The 16,534-nt window shown below is 55.6% G+C and overlaps 1 protein-coding gene across 1 annotated transcript in view; it reads left to right on the top strand.

Moving 5' to 3' along the window:
- The window catches only part of sano (serrano), a 939,183-nt gene that overhangs the window by 463,208 nt on the left and 459,441 nt on the right, over positions 1-16,534 (top strand). The window lies entirely within an intron of this gene.

Here is a 16,534-nt window from a genome sequence, read left to right on the forward strand (position 1 = left end):
ACCTGACTCATGCAACTCAGTACTCATCAAGAACCAGGACTTGACTCACGCAACTCAGTACTCATCAAGAACCAGGACCTGACTCACGCAACTCAGTACTCATCAAGAACCAGGACCTGACTCACGCAACTCATTACTCATCAAGAACCAGGACCTGACTCACGCAACTCAGTAATCAAAAACCAGGACCTGACTCAGGCAACTCAGTACTAATCGCAAAAAAACTTAGACCTATAACTTGTATGTTGCATAATTAAAATACTTTCAAATGAGCTGATGTAGGTAACAGCTCTTAGCTTGCCAATAAAGTTAGGAATACTTAACCTGTAGATAGTTTATCAATAAAGCTAAGGATCCTTAACCTTGTCAAACCCTGTATAAAAAGAAAAGCTTACGACGACGTTTCGGTCCGACTTGGACCATTTACAAAGTCACGCTAACCAGAAGTGGAGCAGGACGGCTATATATAGGCAGGAAGAGGTGATGGTAGTAGTAGTAGTAGTAGTAGTAGTAGTAGTACAAGAATGGTATATAATACCGACAAGATGAAATTAAGACACATGCACAACACCCGTTTCGCCATCCAGCCAGCCACTGGATGACGAAACATCCACAACAAAGACATCCAGACGCCGCACATATCTCAATTTCATCAGTAGTAGTAGTAGTAGAAGAGGTAGTGGAAGTGGAAGAAGTGGGAAATAAGGAGGAGGAGCCAGTCAAATACAAAGGAAGGGGAGCACTGCAAGAGAGCTAGGTGCCCACTGAGGGAGAGCAAGCGCAGAGGTATTATATACCATTCTTGTACTACTACTACTACTACCACCACCACCTCTTCCTGCTTATATATAGCCGTCCTGCTCCACTTCTGGTTAGTGTGACTTTGTAAATGGTCCAAGTCGGACCGAAACGTCGTCGTAAACTTCTCTCTTTTATGTGCGGGTTATTTGTATATCGTTCCAGTCACGGTATTGTGCCTTTTTTTGTTATTCCTGTATAAAAAAAACAAAGTAAAAACGCTGACGTTACACATCAAAGTCTTTGAGAGAATTTTATGGTTGAAGATTGTTTGACATGGAATGTTACACAACACAGGAAGGGCTGAGTTTACACCAAGTTGTTCCTACCTCTTGCAACTGTTTGACCATTACGACATGATCTTAGCAGTGGAAGACAAGGAATATGTGGTATAAACCTTGGTGATAAATACCGACAAGTTGGTTTAGAAAGACACGTAAGCAAATACTATGACATATTTATTAGAAAACGTTTCGGTCCTGGGACCTTGATCATGATCAAGGTCCCTGGACCGAAACGTTTTCTAATAAATATGTTATAGTGTTTGCTTACGTGTCTTTCTAAACCAACAAGGAATGTGTACACAGACTGTCAAAGCAGTTGACAAGTGTGACAGGGTGTACTAGCTCACAAAAGGTATACAGAAGGAATAACTGGAAAAATGGGCAGATGGATATTAATTTTTCTACAAAACAGAACCCAGTATAATTCTGAACAATGTGAAACCAGAGGCTGCCATAGTGAAAAGTTCTGTTCCCCAAGGCACAGTACTGGCCCCTGTTATTTTCTCATTCTCATATCTGACATAGACAAGGCATAAATTATAGCACAGTATCACCCTTTGCAGATGATACTAAAATCTGGACGTGGCATCAATAAGTACACAAGAAACCTCCGAAGTCTTCCAGTGAGCCACTGACAAGTCTCAGTTACTTTGTTATGGAAAATTATGAGAAAATTAAAACTAGCCAAGTAAATAATAAAGGCACAATACCGTGACTGGAACAGTACACAACCCGCACATAGAGAGAAGTCGGACCGAAACGTCGTCGTAAGCTCCTCTCTTCTATGTGTGGGTTATTTGTGTAGCAAAGTGTAAAACAAACTGAAATCACTCAGAACGTAAGGCAAATGAGAGAGACCTGGGAGTGATTATGTGAGATCTCCCCTCAAGGATGACAATAGTGTCACTATCACAACCGCAAGGAAAATGATAGGCTGGATAACTAGAACCTTCAATACAAGAAATGCCAGTGATGCTAATGATGATACTCTTCAAGTCGCTTGTTCTCTCCAGGCTGGAGTACTACTGTACTCTAACAGCTCCGTCCAAGGCAGATCATACTCTAGACCTGGAGAATGTGCAGAAATTCAATCAGGCACCTAAATTACTGGGAATGAAGCACCTTGATCTGTACTCCTTGGAACGTATGCAAGAGAAGTACATTGTAATTTACACCTGGAAGACTCCAAGAGGATTGGTTCCAAATCTGTTTGCATAAATCGTTCCCCATGAAATTAAGAGGCGTAATAGACTGTGCAAAATACCCCCAGTGAAAAGCAGGGATGCAGTGAGGACGCTGAAGTAAAACTAAAATAAGTGTGTGTGTGTTTGTGTGTGTGTGTGTACTCACCTACCTTACCTTTGATATACCTTTGAAGAATTTCGAGAGTATATCTACTCTCTGAGCCCGGCCATGGACCAGGCTCGTCTGGTGCTCGCATGGTCAACCAGGCTGTTGCTGCTGGAAGCCCGCTGCCCCACATATCCATAACAGCCTGGTTAATCTGGCACCTGGTGAAGATACTTGTCTAGTTTCCTCTTGAAGGCTTCAACACTTGTTCCAGCAGTTTTTCTGATATCTTCTGGTAAGATGTTGAAAAGTCTGGGACCCCGGATGTTGATACAGTGTTCCCTTATTGTCCCCACCGCACCCCTGCTCCTCACTGGGTTTATTTTACACTTCCTCCCATATCTCTCACTCCAGTATGTTGTTATGGTAGTGTGCAGATCTGGGACCAAGCCCTCGAGTACCTTCCAGGTATATATTATCATGTACCTCTCTCTCCTCCGCTCCAACGAGTACATGTTCAAGACTTGCAGGCGTTCCCAGTAGTTTAGGTGCTTTACTGGCTCAATGTGAGCATAAGACGATCTCTGTATTTGTTCCAGCTCCGATGTTTCTCCTGTCCTGAACGGGGCCGTCAACACTGAGCAATATTCTAAGTGAGGGAGCACTAGCGATTTGAAGAGTGTCACCATCGGCATTGTTTCCCTTGTTTTGAAAGTTCTCAATACCCACCCCGCCATCTTCCCGGCTGTCGTGATCTTTGTCTTGTTATGGTCTTTAAAAGAAAGGTCCGCTGACATAATTATTCCTAGGTCTTTTACGTGTTCCTTACGTTCTATTTGGTGACCTTCTTGAGTTTTGTATATAGTGCTCCTTTTGAGTTCTTCATTCTTTCCATACCTAGGCAGCTGGAACTTATCACCATTGAACGTCATGTTTTCCACTGCCCACTGGAAAACCCTGTTTATGTCTTCCTGTAATTTTTCAGTGTCCTCTACCGTAGTGACTTTCATGCTTATTTTAGTGTCATCTGCAAATGATGATACAAAAGTGTGCCGGGTGTTTTTGTCTGTCTGCTATGAGGATGAGGAACAGCAGAGGTGCCAGGACAGTGCCTTGGGGCACTGAGCTTTTGACCTCGCTGATGCTGGATCTTGCCCTGTTCACTACTACTTATTGTGTTCTGTGTGTTAGGAAACCGAAAATCCATCTGCCTACCTTCCCCGTAATGCCCATGACCTTCATTTTGTGCGCTATCACTCCATGATCGCATCTGTCAAACGCCTTTGCAAAATCTATATAAATCGCATCTGCGTTTTGGTCTTTCAGTGCCTCCGTAATTCTGTCAATGGTTCAGCAGCTGTGACAGACATGATCGTCCTGGTCCATGAAATTTGTAACCTGCCGTCTCATCATTCTTTCGAAGATTTTTATGATGTGAGAAGTTAGGGCTACTGGTCTGTAATTTTTAGCTAGTGCTCTACTGCCTCCCTTGTACAAAGGAGCTATGTCTGCACTTTTTAAGGCCTCCGGTATTTCACCTAGATCTAAGCTCTTTCTTCAAAGAATACTGAGGGCTCGTGCTAGTGGTACTTTGCACTTCTTTATAAACAGAGCATTCCAAGAATCTGGTCCAGGTGCTGAGTGAGTGGGCATGTTATCCATTTCTTTTTCGAAATCTGTGAGATTTGTACTAATGTCAGTTAGTTGGTCTGTGCGGCCTTTTTCTGGAGTGAAAAATATTTCTGCCTTTTCTACCTTGCTGTCATTTAGTGGGTTGCTGAACACCGACTCGTACTGTTCTTTTGGGATTTCACTCATAATTGTGATTGCAGGGGTCGATTCATAGTTCCTGGCCCCGCCTGTGTGCATGCGTGCACATTCACTGTCATGTGCATGGCCACAACTGTCCTCATTTTAGCATTAAGTAAAAATGTTTTAATTGGGTGAGAACGTATCATGCAATGTTAGTTTACCTTAGTTACTGCTGCCCAGTGTTGACCTGTCGTGACCCTCCAAGTTGTGTGTGGGCGGTCCCTGGTGATGGGGGAGTGTGGGTGGACCATGGTGATGGGGGAGTGTGGGCGGTCCCTGGTGATGGGGGAGTGTGGGCGGACCATGGTGATGGGGGAGTGTGGGCGGTCCCTGGTGATGGGGGAGTGTGGGTGGACCATGGTGATGGGGGAGTGTGGGTGGACCATGGTGATGTGGGAGTGTGGGTGGACCCTGGTGGTGGGGGAGTGTGGGTGGACCATGGTGATGGGGGAGTGTGGGCGATCCCTGGTGATGGGGGAGTGTGGGTGGACCCTGGTGATGGGGGAGTGTGGGCGGTCCCTGGTGATGTGGGAGTGTGGGTGGACCCTGGTGGTGGGGGAGTGTGGGTGGACCATGGTGATGGGGGAGTGTGGGCGATCCCTGGTGATGGGGGAGTGTGGGTGGACCATGGTGATGGGGGAGTGTGGGCGATCCCTGGTGATGGGGGAGGGTGGGTGGACCATGGTGATGGGGGAGTGTGGGCGATCCCTGGTGATGGGGGAGTGTGGGTGGACCCTGGTGATGGGGGAGTGTGGGCGGTCCCTGGTGATGTGGGAGTGTGGGTGGACCCTGGTGGTGGGGGAGTGTGGGTGGACCATGGTGATGGAGTGTGGGCGATCCCTGGTGATGGGGGAGTGTGGGTGGACCATGGTGATGGGGGAGTGTGGGTGGACCCTGGTGATGGGGGAGTGTGGGTGGACCATGGTGATGGGGGAGTGTGGGTGGACCATGGTGATGGGGGAGTGTGGGTGGACCATGGTGATGGGGAAGTGTGGGTGGACCATGGTGATGGGGGAGTGTGGGTGGACCATGGTGATGGGGGAGTGTGGGTGGACCATGGTGATGGGGGAGTGTGGGTGGACCATGGTGATGGGGGAGTGTGGGTGGACCATGGTGATGGGGGAGTGTGGGTGGACCCTGGTGATGGGGGAGTGTGGGTGGACCCTGGTGATGGGGGAGTGTGGGTGGACCCTGGTGATGGGGGAGTGTGGGTGGACCCTGGTGATGGGGGAGTGTGGGTGGACCCTGGTGATGGGGGAGTGGGTGGACCCTGGTGATGGGGGAGTGTGGGTGGACCCTGGTGATGGGGGAGTGTGGGTGGACCCTGGTGATGGGGGAGTGTGGGTGGACCCTGGTGATGGGGGAGTGTGGGTGGACCATGGTGATGGGGGAGTGTGGGTGGACCATGGTGATGGGGGAGTGTGGGTGGACCATGGTGATGGGGGAGTGTGGGTGGACCATGGTGATGGGGGAGTGTGGGTGGACCATGGTGATGGGGGAGTGTGGGTGGACCATGGTGATGGGGGAGTGTGGGTGGACCATGGTGATGGGGGAGTGTGGGTGGACCATGGTGATGGGGGAGTGTGGGTGGACCATGGTGATGGGGGAGTGTGGGTGGACCATGGTGATGGGGGAGTGTGGGTAGACCATGGTGATGGGGGAGTGTGGGTGGACCATGGTGATGGGGGAGTGTGGGTGGACAATGGTGATGGGGGAGTGTGGGTAGACCATGGTGATGGGGGAGTGTGGGTGGACCATGGTGAGGGGGGAGGGTGGGTGGACCAGGGGGATGGGGGAGTGTGGGTAGACCATGGTGATGGGGGAGTGTAGGTGGAGCATGGTGATGGGGGAGTGTGGGTAGACCATGGTGATGGGGGAGTGTGGGTGGACCATGGTGATGGGGGAGTGTGGGTGGACCCTGGTGATGGGGGAGTGTGGGTGGACCATGGTGATGGGGAGTGTGGGTGGACCATGGTGATGGGGGAGTGTGGTGGACCATGGTGATGGGGGAGTGTGGGTAGACCATGGTGATGGGGGAGTGTGGGTGGACCATGGTGATGGGGGAGTGTGGGTAGACCATGGTGATGGGGGAGTGTGGGTGGACCATGGTGATGGGGGAGTGTGGGTGGACCATGGTGATGGGGGAGTGTGGGTGGACCATGGTGATGGGGGAGTGTGGGTGGACCATGGTGATGGGGAGTGTGGGTGGACCATGGTGATGGGGGAGTGTGGGTGGACCAGGGTGATGGGGGAGTGTGGGTGGACCATGGTGATGGGGGAGTGTGGGTGGACCATGGTGATGGGGGAGTGTGGGTGGACCATGGTGATGGGGGAGTGTGGGTGGACCATGGTGATGGGGGAGTGTGGGTGGACCATGGTGATGGGGGAGTGTGGGCGGTCCCTGGTGATGGGGGAGTGTTGGCGGACCATGGTGATGGGGGAGTGTGGGCGGACCCTGGTGATGGGGGAGTGTGGGTGGACCATGGTGATGGGGGAGTGTGGGTGGACCATGGTGATGTGGGAGTGTGGGTGGACCATGGTGATGGGGGAGTGTGGGCGGTCCCTGGTGATGGGGGAGTGTGGGCGGACCCTGGTGATGGGGGAGTGTGGGCGGTCCCTGGTGATGGGGGAGTGTGGGTGGACCCTGGTGATGGGGGAGTGTGGGCGGTCCCTGGTGATGGGGGAGTGTGGGCGGACCCTGGTGATGGGGGAGTGTGGGCGGTCCCTGGTGATGGGGGAGTGTGGGCGGACCATGGTGATGGGGGAGTGTGGGCGGTCCCTGGTGATGGGGGAGTGTGGGTGGACCCTGGTGATGGGTGAGTGTGGGTGGACCCTGGTGATGGGTGAGTGTGGGTGGACCATGGTGATGGGGGAGTGTGGGCGGTCCCTGGTGATGGGGGAGTGTGGGCGGTCCCTGGTGATGGGGGAGTGTGGGTGGACCCTGGTGGTGGGGGAGTGTGGGTGGACCATGGTGATGGGGGAGTGTGGGAGAACCCTGGTGATGGGGGAGTGTGGGTGGACCATGGTGATGGGGGAGTGTGGGTGGACCCTGGTGATGGGGGAGTGTGGGTGGACCATGGTGATGGGGGAGTGTGGGTGGACCATATGGATGGGGGAGTGTGGGTGGACCATGGTGATGGGGGAGTGTGGGTGGACCCTGGTGATGGGGGAGTGTGGGTGGACCCTGGTGATGGGGGAGTGTGGGTGGACCCTGGTGATGGGGGAGTGTGGTGGACCCTGGTGATGGGGGAGTGTGGGTGGACCATGGTGATGGGGGAGTGTGGGTGGACCCTGGTGATGGGGGAGTGTGGGTGGACCATGGTGATGGGGGAGTGTGGGTGGACCATGGTGATGGGGGAGTGTGGGTGGACCATGGTGATGGGGGAGTGTGGGTGGACCATGGTGATGGGGGAGTGTGGGTGGACCATGGTGATGGGGGAGTGTGGGTGGACCATGGTGATGGGGGAGTGTGGGTAGACCATGGTGATGGGGGAGTGTGGGTGGACCATGGTGATGGGGGAGTGTGGGTGGACCATGGTGATGGGGGAGTGTGGGTGGACCATGGTGATGGGGGAGTGTGGGTGGACCATGGTGATGGGGGAGTGTGGGTGGACCATGGTGATGGGGGAGTGTGGGTGGACCATGGTGATGGGGGAGTGTGGGTGGACCATGGTGATGGGGGAGTGTGGGTGGACCATGGTGATGGGGGAGTGTGGGTGGACCATGGTGATGGGGGAGTGTGGGTGGACCATGGTGATGGGGGAGTGTGGGTGGACCATGGTGATGGGGGAGTGTGGGTGGACCATGGTGATGGGGGAGTGTGGGTGGACCATGGTGAGGGGGGTGTGTGGGGGGACCCTGGTGATGGGGGCGCGTGGGTGGACCATGGTGATGGGGGAGCGTGGGTGGACCATGGTGATGGGGGAGCGTGGGTGGACCATGGTGATGGGGGAGCGTGGGTGGACCATGGTGATGGGGAGCGTGGGTGGACCATGGTGATGGGGAGCGTGGGTTGTCCATGGTGATGGGGGAGCGTGGGTGGACCATGGTGATGGGGGAGCGTGGGTGGACCATGGTGATGGGGGAGTGTGGGTGGACCATGGTGATGGGGGAGTGTGGGTGGACCATGGTGATGGGGGAGTGTGGGTGGACCATGGTGATGGGGGAGTGTGGGTGGACCATGGTGATGGGGGAGTGTGTGTGGACCATGGTGATGGGGGAGTGTGGGTGGACCATGGTGATGGGGGAGTGTGGGTGGACCCTGGTGATGGGGGAGTGTGGGTGGACCCTGGTGATGGGGGAGTGTGGGTGGACCCTGGTGATGGGAGAGTGTGGGTGGACCCTGGTGATGGGGGAGTGTGGGTGGACCCTGGTGATGGGGGAGTGTGGGTGGACCCTGGTGATGGGGGAGTGTGGGCGGTCCCTGGTGATGGGGGAGTGTGGGTGGACCCTGGTGATGGGTGAGTGTGGGTGGACCCTGGTGATGGGTGAGTGTGGGTGGACCCTGGTGATGGGTGAGTGTGGGTGGACCATGGTGATGGGGGAGTGTGGGTGGACCATGGTGATGGGGGAGTGTGGGTGGACCATGGTGATGGGGGAGTGTGGGTGGACCATGGTGATGGGGGAGTGTGGGTGGACCATGGTGATGGGGGAGTGTGGGTGGACCATGGTGATGGGGGAGTGTGGGTGGACCATGGTGATGGGGGAGTGTGGGTGGACCCTGGTGATGGGGGAGTGTGGGTGGACCATGGTGATGGGGGAGTGTGGGTGGACCATCTGGATGGGGGAGTGTGGGTGGACCATGGTGATGGGGGAGTGTGGATGGACCATGGGGATGGGGGAGTGTGGGTGGACCATGGTGATGGGGGAGTGTGGGTGGACCATGGTGATGGGGGAGTGTGGGTGGACCCTGGTGATGGGGGAGTGTGGGTGGACCCTGGTGATGGGGGAGTGTGGGTGGACCCTGGTGATGGGGGAGTGTGGGTGGACCCTGGTGATGGGGGAGTGTGGGTGGACCCTGGTGATGGGGGAGTGTGGGTGGACCCTGGTGATGGGGGAGTGTGGGTGGACCCTGGTGATGGGGGAGTGTGGGTGGACCCTGGTTATGGGGGAGTGTGGGTGGACCCTGGTTATGGGGGAGTGTGGGTGGACCCTGGTGATGGGGGAGTGTGGGTGGAACATGGTGATGGGGGAGTGTGGGTGGACCATGGTGATGGGGCAGTGTGGGTGGACCATGGTGATGGGGGAGTGTGGGTGGACCATGGTGATGGGGGAGTGTGGGTGGACCATGGTGATGGGGGAGTGTGGGTGGACCATGGTGATGGGGGAGTGTGGGTGGACCATGGTGATGGGGGAGTGTGGGTGGACCATGGTGATGGGGGAGTGTGGGTGGACCATGGTGATGGGGGAGTGTGGGTGGACCCTGGTGATGGGGGAGTGTGGGTGGCCCCTGGTGATGGGGGAGTGTGGGTGGACCCTGGTGATGGGGGAGTGTGGGTGGACCCTGGTGATGGGGGAGTGTGGGCGGTCCCTGGTGATGGGGGAGTGTGGGCGGTCCCTGGTGATGGAGTGTGGTGGACCCTGGTGATGGGGGAGTGTGGTGGACCCTGGTGATGGGGGAGTGTGGGTAGACCATGGTGATGGGGGAGTGTGGGTGGACCATGGTGATGGGGGAGTGTGGGTGGACCATGGTGATGGGGGAGTGTGGGTGGACCATGGTGATGGGGGAGTGTGGGTGGACCATGGTGATGGGGGAGTGTGGGTGGACCATGGTGATGGGGGAGTGTGGGTGGACCATGGTGATGGGGGAGTGTGGGTGGACCATGGTGATGGGGGAGTGTGGGTGGACCATGGTGATGGGGGAGTGTGGGTGGACCATGGTGATGGGGGAGTGTGGGTGGACCATGGTGATGGGGGAGTGTGGGTGGACCATGGTGATGGGGGAGTGTGGGTGGACCATGGTGATGGGGGAGTGTGGGTGGACCATGGTGATGGGGGAGTGTGGGTGGACCATGGTGCTGGGGGAGTGTGGGTGGACCATGGTGATGGGGGAGTGTGGGTGGACCATGGTGATGGGGGATGGGGGGTGGACCATGGTGATGGGGTAGGGTGGGTGGACCATGGTGATGGGGGAGTGTGGGTGGACCATGGTGATGGGGGAGTGTGGGTGGACCATGGTGATGGGGAGTGTGGGTGGACCATGGTGATGGGGGAGTGTGGTGGACCATGGTGATGGGGGAGTGTGGGTGGACCATGGTGATGGGGGAGTGTGGGTGGACCATGGTGATGGGGGAGTGTGGGTGGACCATGGTGATGGGGGAGTGTGGGTGGACCATGGTGATGGGGGAGTGTGGGTGGACCATGGTGATGGGGGAGTGTGGGTGGACCATGGTGATGGGGAGTGTGGGTGGACCATGGTGATGGGGGAGTGTGGGTGGACCATGGTGATGGGGGAGTGTGGGTGGACCATGGTGATGGGGGAGTGTGGGTAGACCATGGTGATGGGGGAGTGTGGGTGGACCATGGTGATGGGGGAGTGTGGGTGGACCATGGTGATGGGGGAGTGTGGGTGGACCATGGTGATGGGGGAGTGTGGGCGGTCCCTGGTGATGGGGGAGTGTTGGCGGACCATGGTGATGGGGGAGTGTGGGCGGACCATGGTGATGGGGGAGTGTGGGTGGACCATGGTGATGGGGGAGTGTGGGTGGACCATGGTGATGTGGGAGTGTGGGTGGACCATGGTGATGGGGGAGTGTGGGCGGTCCCTGGTGATGGGGGAGTGTGGGCGGACCCTGGTGATGGGGGAGTGTGGGCGGTCCCTGGTGATGGGGGAGTGTGGGTGGACCCTGGTGATGGGGGAGTGTGGGCTGTCCCTGGTGATGGGGGAGTGTGGGCGGACCCTGGTGATGGGGGAGTGTGGGCGGTCCCTGGTGATGGGGGAGTGTGGGCGGACCCTGGTGATGGGGGAGTGTGGGCGGTCCCTGGTGATGGGGGAGTGTGGGTGGACCCTGGTGATGGGGGAGTGTGGGCGGTCCCTGGTGATGGGGGAGTGTGGGTGGACCCTGGTGATGGGGGAGTGTGGGCGGTCCCGGGTGATGGGGGAGGGTGGGCGGACCCTGGTGATGGGGGAGTGTGGGCGGTCCCTGGTGATGGGGGAGTGTGGGTGGACCCTGGTGATGGGGGAGTGTGGGCGGTCCCTGGTGATGGGGGAGTGTGGGCGGTCCCTGGTGATGGGGGAGTGTGGGCGGTCCCTGGTGATGGGGGAGTGTGGGCGGACCCTGGTGATGGGGGAGTGTGGGTGGACCCTGGTGATGGGGGAGTGTGGGTGGACCATGGTGATGGGGGTGTGGGTGGACCATGGTGATGGGGGAGTGTGGGTGGACCATGGTGATGGGGGAGTGTGGGTGGACCCTGGTGATGGGGGAGTGTGGGTGGACCCTGGTGATGGGGGAGTGTGGGCGGTCCCTGGTGATGGGGGAGTGTGGGTGGACCCTGGTGATGGGGGAGTGTGGGTGGACCATGGTGATGGGGGAGTGTGGGTGGACCATGGTGATGGGGGAGTGTGGGTGGACCCTGGTGATGGGGGAGTGTGGGTGGACCCTGGTGATGGGGGAGTGTGGGTGGACCATGGTGATGGGGGAGTGTGGGTGGACCCTGGTGATGGGGGAGTGTGGGTGGACCATGGTGATGGGGGAGTGTGGGTGGACCATGGTGATGGGGGAGTGTGGGTGGACCATGGTGATGGGGGAGTGTGGGTGGACCATGGTGATGGGGGAGTGTGGGTGGACCATGGTGATGGGGGAGTGTGGGTGGACCATGGTGATGGGGGAGTGTGGGTGGACCCTGGTGATGGGGTTGTGTGGGTGGACCATGGTGATGGGGGAGTGTGGGTGGACCCTGGTGATGGGGGAGTGTGGGTGGACCCTGGTGATGGGGGAGTGTGGGTGGACCATGGTGATGGGGGAGTGTGGGTGGACCATGGTGATGGGGGAGTGTGGGTGGACCCTGGTGATGGGGGCGTGTGGGTGGACCCTGGTGATGGGGGAGTGTGGGTGGACCCTGGTGATGGGGGAGTGTGGGTGGACCATGGTGATGGGGGAGTGTGGGTGGACCCTGGTGATGGGGGAGTGTGGGTGGACCATTGTGATGGAGTGTGGGTGGACCATGGTGATGGGGGAGTGTGGGTGGACCATGGTGATGGGGGAGTGTGGGTGGACCATGGTGATGGGGGAGTGTGGGTGGACCATGGTGATGGGGGAGTGTGGGTGGACCATGGTGATGGGGGAGTGTGGGTGGACCATGGTGATGGGGGAGTGTGGGTGGACCATGGTGATGGGGGAGTGTGGGTGGACCATGGTGATGGGGGAGTGTGGGTGGACCCTGGTGATGGGGGAGTGTGGGTGGACCCTGGTGATGGGGGAGTGTGGGTGGACCATGGTGATGGGGGAGTGTGGGTGGACCATGGGGATGGGGGAGTGTGGGTGGACCATGGTGATGGGGGAGTGTGGGTGGACCATGGTGATGGGGGAGTGTGGGGGGACCATGGTGATGGGGGAGTGTGGGTGGACCATGGTGATGGGGGAGTGTGGGTGGACCATGGTGATGGGGGAGTGTGGGTGGACCATGGTGATGGGGGAGTGTGGGTGGACCATGGTGATGGGGGAGTGTGGGTGGACCATGGTGATGGGGGAGTGTGGGTGGACCATGGTGATGGGGGAGTGTGGGTGGACCATGGTGATGGGGGAGTGTGGGTGGACCATGGTGATGGGGGAGTGTGGGTGGACCATGGTGATGGGGGAGTGTGGGTGGACCATGGTGCTGGGGGTTTGTGGGTGGACCATGGTGATGGGGGAGTGTGGGTGGACCATGGTGATGGGGGAGTGTGGGTGGACCATGGTGATGGGGGAGTGTGGGTGGACCATGGTGATGGGGGAGTGTGGGTGGACCATGGTGATGGGGGAGTGTGGGTGGACCCTGGTGATGGGGGAGTGTGGGTGGACCATGGTGATGGGGGCGTGTGGGTGGACCATGGTGATGGGGGAGTGTGGGTGGACCATGGTGATGGGGGAGTGTGGGTGGACCATGGTGATGGGGGAGTGTGGGTGGACCATGGTGATGGGGGAGTGTGGGTGGATGACCATGGGGAGTGTGGGTGGACCATGGTGATGGGGGAGTGTGGGTAGACCATGGTGATGGGGGAGTGTGGGTGGTCCCTGGTGATGGGGGAGTGTGGGTGGACCATGGTGATGGGGGAGTGTGGGTGGACCATGGTGATGGGGGAGTGTGGGTGGACCATGGTGATGGGAGAGTGTGGGTGGACCATGGTGATGGGGGAGTGTGGGTGGACCATGGTGATGGGGGAGTGTGGGTAGACCATGGTGATGGGGGAGTGTGGGTGGACCATGGTGATGGGGGAGTGTTTGCGGTCCCTGGTGATGGGGGAGTGTGGGCGGTCCCTGGTGATGGGGGAGTGTGGGCGGTCCCTGGTGATGGGGGAGTGTGGGTGGACCCTGGTGATGGGGGAGTGTGGGCGGTCCCTGGTGATGTGGGAGTGTGGGTGGACCATGGTGATGGGGGAGTGTGGGTGGACCATGGTGATGGGGGAGTGTGGGTGGACCATGGTGATGGGGGAGTGTGGGTGGACCATGGTGATGGGGGAGTGTGGGTGGACCATGGTGATGGGGGAGTGTGGGTGGACCATGGTGATGGGGGAGTGTGGGTGGACCATGGTGATGGGTGAGTGTGGGTGGACCATGGTGATGGGGGAGTGTGGGTGGACCATGGTGATGGGGGAGTGTGGGCCCACAGTTGAGGTGGTGAGGTGAAAATGCTTTCATTGTGTAGCAGAAACGTCAGCACCTTGCGTGTATCATCCTTTCACCTTCCCCCTCACCTCTCACCCCTCTCCCCCTCACCTCTCACCCCTCTCCCCCTCACCTCTCACCCCTCTCCCCCTCACCTCACCCCTCTCCCCCACCTCACTTCACTCTCCCGTCCCTCTCATTTTCCTCTCCTGTCCATCTCTTTTTTTTATTATTTACACAATGGTTTTCCAGTGTTAACTTAGACCTCCTAGTTTTATTTACGAACTAGGAACCATTACATCAGCTCATTTGAAAGCCTTTTTATTGTTAGGAGACACAAATAGGGAACTGGAGGAAGTTGGAGCCATCTCTGGAAGTTATTTCATTTGGTCAACTGACTTTACTCATCGGCGTTATTTTGCTGCACGAACATGTTCCAGATTCGAGTCATTCTTGGAATAAATGTTCTCAGATGATGTGATGTTCTTGAAGGGAACAACCGGAATATAGTTGGTGTTTGTTGCCCGTCTTGTTGTGTAAACGCCGTCTTCTTGCTGACCATAAGTGAAGCGAATTCTGTTTCCTTAGCATTGGCCTTGTACATAACAGTAAGGCCACACATGTCCCTCCGGTGTTGAAAGCTCTGCTGAAATGACAAATCTGGAGTATACTCAAGGTATGAGCATGTTTGTGCTTTGTACAGTCTTGCAGCCACATCTGTTGAGCAGATGTGTGATACATCTAAGTGTTGTAAGCTTTCTGGCCTCTTTGTTTGCGAGATTTACTACGTGGTTCTTGATAGTCAGTTTCGAATCAGATTTCACCCCAGGGATATCAACATCATCCCCGAGTTCCAACACTCTTTCATTCTTACCAGTGTTCCAGTATTACCATCATGGTGCCTAGAGAACATCATTTGTGTTTTCCCAGGCTGACATAGCTGTAAGCTGGTGATGCAATTCAGAGCAGTTGACATTTCCTCTCTTGGATTAATAAATGTCAGAATATAGTCGTCTGCATGTGCATGTGATTCTGGGATCAGATGGTCATTGAAGGTGAAGTAGACATTCCATAACAATGGCCCAAGTGCACTTCCTTGTGGCACACTTGTACCAATAGTGTGTCTTGTTGACTCTGTCCCATTGAGAACTACTCTTAGACGCTACCATGAAGGTAATCACTAAAAAGGCAGAGTGCAGAGCCAGCGACTACTAGTGCTTGCAGTTTTGTCAAGAGCTCCTTGTGGGAAGCACCAGTAATGTTCAGTGCTACTGCACAGTTGGCCTTGGATTTATCTAGTGACTGGTGCCACTTAGTAGAGAGGTTTAACAGCAGAACAGCAGCAGAGTAACTTTTTCTGAAGCCATATTGACGGTTACAAAGAAGCAAGTGGCAATCGAAAACCGTTGTCATCTGCTGCGAGATTATTGTCTAGGAATCTTTCCAGTGACTAACAGGAGTGACACTGGTCTGTCTGTCTGTCTGTCTGTCTGTCTGTCTGTCTCTCTCTCTCTCTCTCTCTCTCTCTCTCTCTCTCTCTCTCTCTCTCTCTCTCTCTCTCTCTCCGTTTCTCTCTCTGTTTCCTCTTTGTTTCTCTCTCCCGCTCCCAGCCCCCCTCCCTCCTCTTTGCACCTTCCCGTCCTCCCTCCCTCTATTCATTTCACCCCTCTCTCTCAAACATCACTGACGGTAATGGAGTATCAGTAACCAGTATACAAGTTTATTTTGCAGACTGCAAAATAAACTTGGATTGTATTTTACTGTATTTAACCCGAGTGGACCCGGGTTTAATCCAGGGTTAGTCAGGACGATGGGCAGATGTTACACCTATTATCCTTGTTCACTTAGAAGTATATAGGTACCTGGGTGTTAGCAGACTACTGTGGTGGAAGTATACCTTAGATAGAGCTGGACTTTGAAATAAGCTGAGGTAGTATAACAGCATCATGAGGGATTGTAGAACACCTTAAACACGACTGAGCACTGAAAAGAGCAGATGCCTGATAACAGCTTTCAGTCTGTAATCTGAATGATGTAAACAAAAGGGTCCTGGAGAAGATCGTCAGTGTATGCTAACACTAACACAAATGACGCAAACTATTTCACTGAAGACACCATTACTAAAGGAGTTCAAAGTTATTATTATTATTATACATAATGGGAGGCACTAAACGGACGAGGGTCATACAGCGCCTAGGGGAGTGGGAGGCATCAGATTCAATCCAAGGAAATAAAGGGTAATGCCAATTCCTTGGACCAAGAGCCCTTCACCTGCATCAATGGACCTCTCTCTTGAATGTATACCTGTTTATTTCACCCAAGTTGTCAACAGTCAATTACTTCCCTAAAATGAAAATAATTAACAATTCTAATTACGAGAGTGGGGATTTCATTTGCTCTTTTATGTTGCCGTGTTTATGCCCCTGTAAACATAGCTTCATGAGTATCTTCGTGTATATAGACTTGACAGATATACACTACTTGGTGTATATACTCTGTCAACTTTCACTTTGATGGTGTGGCATCAAAGGTTTATCAATGGTATAT

The sequence above is a fragment of the Cherax quadricarinatus genome, chromosome 85, assembly GCF_038502225.1.
Source record: "Cherax quadricarinatus isolate ZL_2023a chromosome 85, ASM3850222v1, whole genome shotgun sequence".
Taxonomy (NCBI): domain Eukaryota; kingdom Metazoa; phylum Arthropoda; class Malacostraca; order Decapoda; family Parastacidae; genus Cherax; species Cherax quadricarinatus.